At 39.0% G+C, this 12766-nt stretch overlaps 1 protein-coding gene across 1 annotated transcript in view; it reads right to left on the minus strand.

The window, feature by feature from the left end:
- Nucleotides 1-3828, minus strand: part of LOC117335538 (twitchin-like) — a 187286-nt gene extending 183458 nt beyond the window's left edge. Inside the window, 1 exon segment of the mRNA XM_033895608.1 lies at nt 3717-3828. The gene's annotated coding sequence lies outside the window, so the exon portion shown is untranslated.
- Nucleotides 3829-12766: the final 8938 nt, after the last annotated feature.

Consider the following 12766-nt stretch of genomic DNA (forward strand, 5'->3'; position numbering starts at 1 on the left):
CACTCACGTATCATTACTTTGTGTCCCATGTGTTGCCATGTCTGCTCCCTGTCCCCTAGCAGAGGTCACGGAATTCAATTCCCAATTCTGCACATTTTTCGCTTCATATGCACATATGTATACAATTGGTAACAATATGTGTGTGCATTACGTAATCCTCCACTTTCACGGTTGTATACCTGTAATATTTGGTGTTATGAAATTAAAGAGATATGTGTGTAATGTGGTTTGCACATATAAATAACCTTGACCCCATCTAAAACGACACTGTAAGGGACATATGATTCTTGTTATACGTTATTGGAGCGCCGGTCGTAATGGCGCCAAGAACGCCTGAAACCAACGAATGACGCATTTTAAACATCATCATTCCAATACACACGGTCTGAGCTCATTATCCTATTTCTTCACATAGATTACAAAAAAAATGTAATCAATATGTTTACTGTAACATTTACCTTGTTAAATCTAAGGTATTATAGAAACTATTATTGTGCTAATATATCGACTATATCAATATTTAAGTAAAGGTACCCAACCTTATTGCACCAATACGCTCAACGCATTGATTAATGCCTTTTAACTTTGTTTTGACCATATAATCTGGAGGATCAACCTATCTATATACCAATATTAATACCCAGGTGGCCATGATAGATTGCTGTTCTGAATTGTCCTACAATAAGCGAAACTAGAAAAGCTTACAATACATGTATTTCATAGTCCAGCAATAGGCGTTTACTTAGTATGGAATGTATGCTTTGGTCTTTGACTCTTTACAGGATAAACAATGTATCTCATTGTCTTTCTTAGCCCAAACATCTAATTTGAACCAAAGTTTATTTGCTTACCTTCCGGATGTTTTACAGGATAAATACTTTTCGTCGATGTACATGTATTCACCCTGATGGTTGGCAAGTGATGAGCTTTGAGTATGGACATACAGTATACTCAGTAAATGCTGCTAGACGTTTGGTGCTTTGAGGTCTCGTTGCCACATAGTCCTACCTTGACAGTACCACTTCCGTATCTAAGTACAACATACTAATGTACACTGGCTGTAAGTCAGCGGTAAACATACTAATGTACACTGGCTGTAAGTCAGTGGTAACATACTAATGTACACTGGCTGTAAGTCAGCGGTAAACATACTAATGTACACTGACTAAGTCAGTGGTAACATACTAATGTACACTGACTAAGTCAGCGGTAAACATACTAATGTACACTGGCTGTAAGTCAGTGGTAACATACTAATGTACACTGGCTGTAAGTCAGCGGTAACTTACTAATGTACACTGGCTGTAAGTCAGTGGTAACATACTAATGTACACTGGCTGTAAGTCAGCGGTAACATACTAATGTACACTGGCTGTAAGTCAGCGGTAACATACTAATGTACACTGGCTGTAAGTCAGCGGTAACATACTAATGTACACTGGCTGTAAGTCAGTAGTAACATACCAATGTACACTGGCTGTAAGTCAGCGGTAACATACTAATGTACACTGACTAAGTCAGCGGTAACATACTAATGTACACTGGCTATAAGTCAGTGTTGACTAATGGCTTCCCAGTTCCCAGCATTCTTGGGGCCGTACCAAGAGAAACTGCTGATGTGAAATATCGTGAAAAGGAAAAAAAGTTTCCCCCACTAATGTTTATTAGGTTAAACTCCTCGACTACGTCGAACGAGTACACCGAGGAAGTGTGGCCTTCCGACCTTAGGTACAGTGGCTCCATAATACTGTTGTGAGTAGCACGATCTCGGGTTCACAGTACGGGTTAATATAGTTTTCATTTTTTTTTTTTCGATTTGCTTGCTGGCTTTTCCTCGACCATCGACAGTTTCTATACTAGAAAAGTAAAGAAATGCAGGAAACGTATTTTAGTTTGATCAATCGATACTTTTTTCGCGGAGAGGATATTTACCAATGTAAACATATTAAAACAATATTCACCGGAAGTAGTCTGTGAGTCTATAAATAGAAATTTAATGATTATACGTCAGTCTTGAACAAAGAAATCCACGGGACAAAATTATCACAGTGGAGGGAGAGTGAAATGTTACATCGTAAAATGTCCCAAAATTGGTCGTGGATACAGTGCCTCACAAACGATCCCATGGAGATGGGATAGATTATACAGTGTCGGGAGTGGGTGATATGGAGGGGGTATACCTTAGAGTAACGGAATGCCCTTTGATGGTCTGTAACTAACACACTCCACTCAATAATGCGATTGGAACTTGTTGATATATAACCAACTCTCTCGGTAATGCGTTTTATCGTCCAGAAATTAACTTAAGGGTTTGATGTTGGAGTCAGTAATGTTGTGTAGTACACAACTTGACCTGCGGGTACACCTGATAGTCACTTTACTTACGTCTGTCAGTAGGAAAAACAGACAATGAGAATACCGACATAAAACTATCCCCATAAAAGACTATCGCTTCGCTGGCTAACAGTTATTCTAGAATCCCTCCCCTGCGGAGTGGGGGGCATCAACGGCAATCAAGATGGAACAGTAGTCAAGGATACTAACGGAAACCTGCCAGTACTGACAATGTGTAGGAGGGGATAGGGACGAGGCAACACTAGATTAGCATTGTTACAGTAATGCATTGTCTCTGTGACACGTACTTGTTACGTACATTGTAGTTTCCGTAATCTATACCGATGGGATATGACGTATAACGTTACAACAATATGGTTAGAATCAACTGTTGTTTGGTTCCGACGTTGAAATCTCTTATAAGGATTTGATAAATGAAACGCATAATCAAAATAGATTAAAAAGAACACAAATAATTAAGTTTAAAACACAATATCATTGTGAACCCACTATTATCCGCAAGCGCACACAACCGGAAGTTTAAAATTCATATATGAACTTCCGCTTTTTCCTAGCTGTGATTGTAGGTAATATATTTTCCATGTCGCACAACTCAATCAAATATACCCCCAATATAACTGAAAATAACATAAATTTGGCATGAGAATATAAAATCTTGAACATTCACGAAATAGACCCACGATACATTAAACACAACTTGTTTTATTTATTATAATAACAGAAAAATAGAATATAGCCTTACAATGGGCTAATTATTAATCAATATTAATATTGTGAAGGGGAGATTTCTCCACCCGGACAGTTAACGAAATGACAGTCAATTAACTGGTTGACGGAAAAAGAGTGTCATCAATATGACCAGTGTTGCATAAAACAGGAAAATAAAGTAATGATTCGACTAGTCAGTAGAGAAAAGTCAATCCAAATATACACAACTTAGTCTTTTATAATATTGAAATATGTCTTTTTTATATTGAATCGTATTTGATATATTTTGTAATGTGTTGTTATTGTATAATCACAACTCTTGAATGACGTACACAACTTTGACGTGAACATCGATAAAAGTAAACAACACGTGTAAACAACATCCAACTGTTATAATCTTAAATGTCAAAATGTTTTATCCTAATCTCATAATTTTTATCAAGATGTGTTTATCACCGCGCCATTTTATCATTACCAGCTGCCGCTTCGCCCGTTACTAGGTACCGCTAGCAGACGATACACCAGCTTCCTGTTCACCGGCCCGTACCGGAACAGGTCATATTCTCATCCAATTGACCAGATTTTGAAGAAAATGATCTTTAAATTTTACAATAAAATTGATGTATGAATTGATTGTTTTACCGTTTACTTACCTAACTATGACGATGCTCTAATCCCATACACTAAAAGGAACCCAAATTGTACAACACAACTCCAGTCGGCCAAGACTACAACCGACTACAGGCAGCCATAGGCTATCCAAAGGCAGATATTGCAAATATGCGAACAATCTGGTGAGGCGAAGAAATCTAATATCGCAGAACCCCTACCCTTATATGTAACAGATGGATGACGGTTGTGCTCACGTGAAATCCCCCGGTGCATCACCGATACTTCCCAAATAAAGATCCCCTCTAGCCAATCGCTGTGCCGTGTTCAGCAGGAGCGGGGGATCCTCGCGCGCGCTACAGGGATCGTCTGCTCGTCTGCTTGTATCACACATAACATCGTATAACTGATTATCATCAGCATTTTATTTACTCTTTTCTTCAAAGACGTGTGCATCTTTATATAACAAATACATATTCTTATTTATGAAATCATTTTGTTCTATTTTTGCTCAATATAAGGAACCTATTACTCAAAAACTTACATCACTTGCTTGTTTAGTTTGTATAATCTATTTCATTAGCTTTGAAAAAGTAGCCTATCGTTCAGTTTGCCTTATACTAAAACATTTCCTTCACACATGATTGAAACCTTTGTAATGGAGCACCTACCTTTCTCGAAAAAACCCGTGTGCCGGCTAACCTTGCGTTGTCTACGAATGTAAAGTGTGAAGGGGAGATTTCACCACCTGCCGAGACGTCACCGGAACAAATTGATTAGGCATACTACTTCGTGCTACACCGCATAGGTAAACACGCGCGTACAGGCTTGATAATTATGCACACGTGTATGTTGTTGTTAGGTTTGTACACATGTACTAATATATTGACCGGTGATCGTTGTCAGTCATATAAAATATTAATGTCTTATGCTATGACACATAACACTGATATATGTATTTCACTCACAGTGGAATCTCCAGTAGTGTCCTGTCATTAAACGTATTTCAATAATGCAAACAGCTGACCACTGACGGTTTTTATAGTGCTATCCCACTGAAATGCTAGACCAATAGACCACATCCAAATCGGTCACTTAACTGTCAACGGACAAGCCAGCCCTAACCACAACTATAAAGTAGATCGCCAAGCAGAGGAGAGCAGGAAGTACCACTATTATAGACTTATGAAAGGGTACAGGAAAAATAGACTCCCTGACGGGCAAACCCTAGGCTGAAGGCTAAGTGTACAAGAGTCGATGTCAACGGAGAAATTAGGAAGAAAAACGTTTGGAAGGTTCATTTGCCTATACGTGTGGTACATATACTTATCGTGTAAAACATAGCTGTGGTAGTTGTATATTATTCTTCTTGTACCTGTATTGAACACCGACTTAAAAGTCAGAAAAAATATAGAAAACACACACACACAAGACAAAGCCTAATTTACTGCAAGGACAACAGATAATCCCATTTTGTGTATGAAATACATAATCAGAGTTTCATAATTTTCTTATAGAATTGACGATACTTCATTATTCATCGGGTGAAACAGTCAGAATTTATTTAGGATATGGGCACATCCCTGTTAGCGACATAAAAACGTATAGGATCTACGATATTACCTCACAAAAACCATCGTCCATTTTAATTGATATAACTTTACAATGTATATTGAAAAAAAATACGTTTGGAACTCTCTGTTACCTTGAATGTTACGCGAGAAATGCTTAATGCAAATCGGTATGTATAAATTACTGGGAAAGGGCTTTATATAAGTTGTATAACTTGTGGCCAATCCACATATTTAAGTTACAAATAAAAGTATGTTTAAATCGAAAATCGGTAAGTTGGCGAGAAAACTCGTCAATCTCTCTTTAATCACGATTACATTATGAGACTGACTGAAAATAAAACACTTTAATGTGTGTTTAATTCATTAATTCGACTTGAGGATAATTTCCCTGAAAATGGGACATTTATTTTTCACTTTAAGCTCTGGAGAGGCAAAATAGAGAACCAGGGATATTTCCATAAAACCCTTCCACGTTTGTCTCCAAGGCTATCCGACAAACATGCGCCAGCTGCAGATTAATAAGAGAATTGCACAGTTCGTGACGAATTCGATATCACACAATAAAATGTATTATTTGATTGAGAAAATTTCCATTTGGTAGCGAAAATACCCCTTTAATTATCAGAAGTGTCGTGTTGGAAGGAATGTGTGGAATATGTTATCAGTGAAATCACATACTGTATAAATGTAGCTTACGTTTTTTTACGGAATATATAGCCGAGACATTTGTATTATTCAATATTCACATCTTCGTTGCATTGTCTCTATATGAACCAGACCCATCGATGTTTACGCTCGGTGATAAGTCTTGCGCAAGAATACCAGAGACAAACGTAAAAAGAACTACTTGTCTAAAAATCGTCAGCGCTTGAAAAATTAATCAAAATATACCGCATTTCAAAATTTCATTGAGTAACCAAATATCTAGGAAAATAGTAATCACAAACATGACATTATTATTTCAGGACTATTTTCTACACCATCATCGAAGTGTATTTACTGTGTGGCAACTACATGTTGCTTGGTGTGAGTTAGCGCACGAACTAAAATATGTAATTAATACAGCGTAAATAAAACGTATCCTAATATTTACACATGGTAACTACGACAGTTCATAAAACATTTCAAAAATAAATAACCTTATGTCGCTTGAACAGCAATGGGTTTATTAGAGAAGTCAAATTTACCGGAAGCAAAAGGTGGCGCTGCTGGGTGTGTCAATGACAGTAAACAAAATAGTTCGAAAAGAAAATAATACATATGATAATGTTTTTATCTGTTTTTTTATCCTTCGTAATTGTGGATAGTGCATGCATCAAATTTCCTCATACCTGATACACTCTAAGATACACTTGTGTTACATTGTCTCTAGATCTAGATGAAGTTATAACCAAATCCAGTTTATGTAATAGTCCCTGTCACTAATAGGTTGTGTGTGTGTGTGTGTGTGTGTTGTGTGTGTGTGTGTGTGTGTGTGTGTGTGTGTGTGTGTGGTGGGGGGGGTGGGGGGGGGGGGGGGGGTAAATAAAGTAAGTATTTCAAAGAAGGTTCGGGGATAATCATTCCATCTAATCAATCGTCCTTGAAGTTTACTACTTCTTTCAACTCAAATCGATTGATATCTGTCTATCAGGGGCCAGTTGTTTAGAAAGTGATTAGCTAAGTGACTTGATTAATGAAAATCTCATTTCTTCTTTCCTTCAAAACCTTAGTGTTTGTATTCCTTAAAATAGGCAGGTATGACGAGGCTGATGAGTGTAATAGTTTCGTTAAATTTTGTCAGGTTAGTTTTATCATGATTTTAAAATTGTTGTTAATCACCTTTTGAACAACTGGGCCCTGATCTGTATGTTGACGCACGTTTTTGAATAAGACCATAGCGTCATGATTCCGAAACAGTTTCCATGCTTGGCTATATGGACGTAAAACCTGCAAGCATGCTGTCACCATATAAATAGTGTTCACACATGATGATGGCGCACATTGACTACTAAGTATTTCAAAGTGGCATCCCTCTGTACGGACATGACATTGATACTGTAGCATGACCCCTCACCTGAATAGTCTTATACGAAATGAATTAATATTTTCAGGAACATTTTCTCCAGGTTGGTAATGTACATATGATAGGAGGTATATAACCATTATGATATTAAAGAGTGTGACATTTCGATGACTACACTGTCACCTGTCAGACTAATGACCAATGAGAAGCGTACTAGCACTGTCTTATGTAGTGTCTCAGGTGGTTACAGACTCGATCGACTGTTTAAGATTGTTCGTCTCTAACGTGATCCAATTGACAATCTCCCTCCTCGGGTTGAGATCCCCCTATCTCATCCCAAAAAGGGATGACTGATTATTTTTCTCTTACCCTGTTTTCCAATCGAAGTGTGAACCAAATCCAAGCGTATGTAAACAACAACAGGTGGACGGCGGATGACAATAATGTTATAATAAAAATACAATAAATGTTTCCGCCTTAGACCTTAACTGTTTTTTTAGCTTGATTATTAAAGATACTACATCGCTGACAGGGTATACATTCTTCTCACAAAATGTATAAAATGACACCTACGATAAAGCAATATGTCTAATTAACACCAACAAATGAATAATAACACCGGGGATCTCTTAAAAGATCGAAAGTTTCATGCAAAATATAGAGGCGGAGCGCGATAGAATGTCTTCGGGGTGTAATTAATTATTTGTTCACTTTAAGGTAAAAACATTAAAAGCATTAGCTCAAATTATTAGAGGGTGGTTATAACGTAATGTATGTAACGTATTATATCAAAGTATACAACGTTTTGTAGCTCAAGTTTAAATCGCCATCTTGTATAGGACTTGCAAATCTCAGCAGTTCCTGTTTGCCACAGCTGGAATTATTCCTTTACTTTTATTGAAACAAAATTTCAGTGGGCTTGCTTTATAGCAAATATACAAGCCTCAAACTGTCCATGACAATGTGCCATGCGAGGAGCCGACATTGAGCCATTCGAAAATTAAAGCAATAATGCCCCATGCGATACAAGTATCCCGCCAACGCGATAGGGCGGTTTTTTTTTCACACAGTCGCATGGCGCATTGACGGTTTAGTTTCGCACGGCGTAATGTCGCGTTGGTGGGGCCGCCAACAAGATCACCCACCATAAATAGGTAAAATATTGCCTCATATAATGTTGAGGTCATGCCACTGTTTTCAAAAAACATCTTTAACGAAAATAACCATCTACTACTGGAGTAATATATACATGGTTATTGAAATCAGACACAGAAAAATGTATGCATATGCACTAGCCCGAGTTTCCTCTGGCCTTGACACCAGACATGGAGGACCACCGGAAACGAGTTTAGCTCTCATATCAGCGAAACAGCCCATTAGAAATCACAAGCAGCAAAAGGCATAGGAGTAATATCTTTGGAAAATCTGGAATTTCACCAGGAAATCAAGCGAAATCCGTTCTGATTGAAGAGCTTTTCCAACTTTGGAAACTTATTTCATCTAGATTTCGCGAGCGTTACATCTAGTTCCAGTATAGGATGAAATACATTGAAAAAAATCAAAGATTAGAAGGGAAAGTAAATGCCCTCAACGTTAAAATGTACCATCGTTTTTATAAAGTAGACAACGAGGAAATATTGTAGAGGTGTGTAACTAACGGAAGGCTGTGACACCACAATCTGGTTACATGGAGTTAGACAGCAGTTTGACTAATCAGGACATCTAGATTAAAATATAGATCTATCCGTCAAAAATTGAGCTGTTCAAAAATCAATAACACCTGGAAAACAATCACGTTTAAAGCAGTAAAGTCAATTGTAGTAAAGTTACTGACCGATTTTACGGTACAACACATATGTTATTTCGTCATACAAACATAATAAATGAAAATGCATTGTAATCAAATACTCCAAGCTGAAATTAACAGCCAGGAGGGTGGTTTTAGATTTTTAAACAAAAATGTATAAAAAAAAAAAACATCTTAAAATATTTCAAGATAAACGTGTAATATATATATATTTTTTATGAAAACCTGAATATTTCAGATTTTTGGTAAAATGGTAAAAATCTAAAGGAAAATGTATTGGTGTTGTTGTGAGGACCTATACCGATATCCCTAACAACAACACCAGATGAGTTCGCCAAGGCGACTGAACTTTATTAAAAAAGCAAAATAAAAAAGATGAAATGCGATCAAGTCTGCGATCACCTGTTACAAGGAGTTCACGAAATATTTTTTTACGATATGATTTTTTTTTTCAACTCTAAAAGGACCCCTGCTTTTCCCTGAAATTACTGGACACTATTTAGACTGTTTTAAGATAATATCTGCCGGAATATGCACCACCAAACCACCACTAGTACACATTATCGTAAAATCGACATTAAACCAGGTTGTTTGCTATGAGTTTACTTTTCAGACGATGCTGGATAGAACATTTTCCTATTCTACATAAAGTGACCTGCTGTTTGCGCTGTTGGGGTTTAGCGAACGTATACATCACCCACGTTACTAAAATCCGAAAGAAACACACGCCAAACAGATCCAATATACATCCTGAAGGTGATACCATAAATATTTGCACTGTTGTTTTGTATTTTTAGATGCCGTGTATCGATAAGGACATATATTGTTCTACTTCTCGACAATAAAGGATGCTGGTTCTACATTAAACAGCATCTTATCACCAATACCGAAAACGAGTTTAAACTTCAGGTTATCAAACAATTTGGATACATGTGTTAATTTGAATGAAGCTTGATAAATGTTTGGAGCTACTGTTTAGTACACGTTCAACGTCTTCGCAACAGTCAGGGTTATAATAGGACGGGTGTCAAGGAGACACCAGCAGTCAGGGTTATATCAGGACGGGTGTCAAGGTGACACCAACGGATGTCAAGGTGACACTAACAGTCATGGTTATAATAGGACGGGTGTCAAGGTGACACTAACAGTCATGGTTATAGAAGGACGGGTGTCAAGGAGACACCAGCAGTCATGGTTATAGAAGGACGGGTGTCAAAGAGACACCAGCAGTCATGGTTATAGCAGGACGGGTGTCAAGGAGACAAGCCGAGCACAGAGTGAAAGGATGAGAAGGCAAAAAGTGTCGCAATGGGTCGTAAGGCCAAAACACGTGTGAAATACCTTACTCTGAAGGGCGAAGTGCATTTCTTGTCGAATCAAGCTATCAACATGTTATGGGACGCAACATACTTTATAGAAGGATTCTTCAGTGTCACCACAATAGTAGCCATAGGAAAACCAAGTCTGACCTGTAGGAGGCCTCACAATTCAACTTCGCTTGTGTGTAGCATACATTCATGGACGAATGTAAGAGATGAGCAACATATAGACCGGGACCATGTCAATCCAAAGTCGATGGGCACGTCTACACAAAGCCAGGGACATGTCTACACAAAGCCCAGGGACACGTCTACACAAAGCCAGGGACATGTCTACACAAAGTCCAGGGACATGTCTACACAAAGCCCAGGGACACGTCTACACAAAGCCAGGGACATGTCTACACAAAGTCCAGGGACATGTCTACACAAAGTCCAGGGACATGTCTACACAAAGCCAGGGACATGTCTACACAAAGCCAGGGACATGTCTACACAAAGCCAGGGACACGTCTACACAAAGCCAGGGACATGTCTACACAAAGCCAGGGACATGTCTACACAAAGCCAGGGACATGTCTACACAAAGTCCAGGGACATGTCTACACAAAGCCCAGGGACACGTCTACACAAAGCCAGGGACATGTCTACACAAAGTCCAGGGACATGTCTACACAAAGCCAGGGACATGTCTACACAAAGTCCAGGGACACGTCTACACAAAGCCAGGGACATGTCTACACAAAGCCCAGGGACACGTCTACACAAAGCCCAGGGACACGTCTACACAAAGCCAGGGACATGTCTACACAAAGCCAGGGACATGTCTACACAAAGTCCAGGGACATGTCTACACAAAGCCCAGGGACACGTCTACACAAAGCCCAGGGACACGTCTACACAAAGCCCAGGGATACGTCTACACAAAGCCCAGGGACACGTCTACACAAAGCCCAGGGACACGTCTACACAAAGCCCAGGGACACGTCTACACAAAGTCCAGGGACATGTCTACACAAAGCCCAGGGACACGTCTACACAAAGGTCGCAAACACGTCTACACAAGGTCACAAACACGTCTACAAAAAGGTCACAAACACGTCTACACAAGGTCACAAACACGTCTACAAAAAGGTCACAAGTACGTCTACACAAAGTCCAGGGACATGTCTACACAAAGTCCAGGGACATGTCTACATAAAGCTCAGTGACACGTCTACACAAAGCCCAGGGACACGTCTACACAAAGTCCAGGGACATGTCTACACAAAGTCCAGGGACATGTCTACACAAAGCTCAGGGACACGTCTACACAAAGGTCAGGGGCATGTCTACACAAAGGTCACAGACACGTCTACACAAAGGTCACAAACACGTCTACAAAAAGGTCACAAGCACGGCTCCACAAAAGTCACAAACACGTCTACACAAAGGCCAGAGACATGTCCAAACAAAGGTCACAAACACGTCTACACAAAGGTTAAATTATCATCTAAACTTTGGTTAGTTTGGTTTGTTTTGTTTAACGTCCTATTAACAGCCAAGGTCATTTAAGGACGTGCCAGGTTTAGGAGGTGGAGGGAAGCCGGAGTACCCGGAGAAAAACCACCGGCCTACGGTCAGTACCTGGCAACTGCCCCACGTAGGTTTCGAACTCGCAACCCAGAGGTGGAGGGCTAGTGATAAAGTGTCGGGACACCTTAACCACTCGGCCACCGCGGCCTCTATCATCTAAACTTTACATGCTTTGTGTATTTGAATATCTCACTCCTTACTGGTTAAAGGACAGGTTCTATCAGCGACTAATATCTCAAAAATGTATACATTTGTAAATAGCTTTGCTAGAGTGTTGACCACAAGAATGAGGAATGTGCATCCGGAACCTTTTAATTGTTTATGAAAGCCTCTTAAAGCATCGTCCTGTACTGGTGCACCTTGATGTGCGCGCACTGCATCACTATGGCACCGCCTATATACATGTTTTACAATGCAAAGATTTATTTTGGTTCATCCCACACGGAATTGCCACAAATTCCCTACCGACAGTCCCGATATCATACAATATACATTTGTTATATGTGGACCGTGGTTTTGGGAAATTGTGAAAAGTCTCGTGGGGTGGACCACTAATCCGATGTTAACACAAAGTTATAGAATGTACACGAGATAATTTAGATATCAGATAAAAATTACATTTCACAAAGGTAGTTTCATAAAAAATTTTTAAACCCAACGCATTATATCGTTAAACCGAATTTGTTTCCTTTTACAAGCTGGGCAAAAATGTAATTCGGTATTATGTTGGGTATATGTTTAAAACAACAACGTCACAGGCCGTACACCGAAAGAAACGTATTTATTACATTTTTACCAGTGAAATATCAAAAAT

Source organism: Pecten maximus, chromosome 10 (genome assembly GCF_902652985.1).
Source record: "Pecten maximus chromosome 10, xPecMax1.1, whole genome shotgun sequence".
Taxonomy (NCBI): domain Eukaryota; kingdom Metazoa; phylum Mollusca; class Bivalvia; order Pectinida; family Pectinidae; genus Pecten; species Pecten maximus.